Source organism: Anopheles arabiensis (genome assembly GCF_016920715.1).
Source record: "Anopheles arabiensis isolate DONGOLA chromosome X unlocalized genomic scaffold, AaraD3 X_pericentromeric_contig0005, whole genome shotgun sequence".
NCBI classification, from domain to species: Eukaryota; Metazoa; Arthropoda; class Insecta; order Diptera; family Culicidae; genus Anopheles; species Anopheles arabiensis.
The window spans coordinates 352501-355000 of NW_024412083.1; positions in this window are offsets into that span (position 1 = coordinate 352501).

Below are 2500 nucleotides of genomic sequence, written 5' to 3' on the forward strand. Positions count from 1 at the left end.
GGGTTTCCCTAAGAAGTTCGATTGGTCTTGCAGAGTTTAAAGACAACGAAGCTTAGTTTCAAGCAATGGTTAATATACGCGTATTCAAAACCCTTAGCTGTTACAACTTTTTACTAGAAACCATCACGACGAAGTCTTTGGGTCCGTAGACCCGTGATGTACTGCTCCAGGAACGTTTTTATAGGGTGGAAGCTCAAAATCATAGGTTAAAATCATCGGCAGAGCCCACCAGACACCACTTTTGCTTCATTAGTTCGGACTATAGGCATACGACGATTTTTATCGCGGAGGGACGTATGACCCAAACGGGGGCTTAATGACCCACTGCCACTGCAAACCATGCTCCTACGACTAAATAGAGGTAAAACTACGATTTGGTGCAATCTTCATGTTTGACCTCGTAGCAAGGTACCCTCCCTATAGTAGGCAATGAGCAAATGATCATAATCCCAGGAGGGCAAAAATGGGAACCCGAAAGGAAAGCGCTGTTGGCGCGCCTAAGCTACTGGCCCGTAGAGTAAAATGGTACCCCAACAAAGTTGTCGATTGACATTCTGATTGCACTTTTTATCATCTAGGTGCGTTCCTCACACGTTTTGAGGGGTTTTAGCGAAAACATGTTTTGAGCCACACGAGCTCTCCGGCCCGCTCGGTGCACATTTTGAAAAGCTAGGAGCTGCCCCTAGTTCGGGGTGTCACAAAATATTGAAAAGTGGTCAAAAACCGCTATCCAGAATCGGATGTAGAATCATTAGACGAACTTAAAATTGTTCTACGACCAATGTCTGCGACGTTTAGTATTCAAGATATGGCCCGCCCTAGGTCTGACCTGGCATTTTCGTGAAAATTTAAAGCATGGCCATAGGGACGGGTAAAATAGCTATTTTGAAGCAAAAACCACCTCACTTTAAATGGCCATAACTTTGAAAACAAGAGCTAGGGTGCGTTCTCGACACGTTTTGAGGTGTTTTAGCGAAAAACATGTTTTGAGCCACACGAGCTCTCCGGCCCGTTCGGTGCACATTTTGAAAAAGCTAGGAGCTGCCCCTAGGTTCGGGGTGTCACAAAATATTGAAAAGTGGTCAAAAACCGCTATCCAGAATCGGATGTAGAATCATTAGACGAACTTAAAATTGTTCTACGACCAATGTCTGCGACGTTTAGTATTCAAGATATGGCCCGCCCTAGGTCTGACCTGGCATTTTCGTGAAAATTTAAAGCATGGCCATAGGGACGGGTAAAATAGCTATTTTGAAGCAAAAACCACCTCACTTTAAATGGCCATAACTTTGAAAACAAGAGCTAGGGTGCGTTCTCGACACGTTTTGAGGTGTTTTAGCGAAAACATGTTTTGAGCCACACGAGCTCTCCGGCCCGATCGGTGCACATTTTTGAAAAAGTTAGGAGCTGCCCCTAGGTTCGGGGTGTCACAAAATATTGAAAAGTGGTCAAAAACCGCTATCCAGAATCGGATGTAGAATCATTAGACGAACTTAAAATTGTTCTACAACCCCCAGTCCGACGCCTCGTATTCGAGATATAGCACTTTGTAGGTCTGACCGAGCAATTTTGTACTGAAATGTATGGCGGACATGTTATTCATTAAACAACATTAACTTGCATCGTGCCCTACTTCATCGGCACAGCTACTATCGACTATCTATTGTTGAAATGGATTGAGTTTGACCATTTTAGCTCTTTTCTTATGCCGTGCACCAACAGTGTGTACCGATCAGGGAAAGTACACTACGTACGCGTTCATGGATGTATATGTTGGTACAAGTTGCCGGTCGGAATAGCAGTGCACCAAAACTGTGTACCGATCAGGAAAGTACAAGACGGAGGGCGCAGCCCGAGCGTACGCGTTCATAGATGTCCATGTTGGTACAACCTACATGTACGTACCTTGTTTTTGTATCAAAAGTTCCAATAAAGTGTTTGTATGCTTAAAATGCTTATCTCAACCGGTCACCTTTTGGCCTGCCCTTTATAGACAGAAACCCAGAACGATACTCGCGATGTTTGTGTTTTTCCATTCGCCCGGGACGACGAATGAGCTCTGTGCACATCGTGCAGAAAACTGTCTCCTCCTCGTATGTTTTTGTCCCTCCACGCATATAATCACCCACATTTGTGTTCAACACGGACGGCGCAGCCCGAGCGAACGCGTTAATGTTTATGTTTGTGCACACCAAAGTTACAATCCTAGGATTTGGTTATTGCGTCGCAGTGCCCGACCGTCGCGGACACCATTCTTGGACAAAAGTCCAAGTACGTAGAGTACATTCCCTAGGTATGTGCCCGTTCGTGACTTTCGTTGCGTGCTTACAGACACGCTTGGGTATGTTTACCATACAAGGTTTACTAGGAAAACCTGAAGGACGCTTGCCCTCCCGTTGCGGACACCATTCTTGGAAAGAAGTCCTGCTACGTAGCGTTCTTTAATGTACTTGATCAGTTTGTATTGCATTTGCTTTGTGCAATTGACTTTTGCTAATGC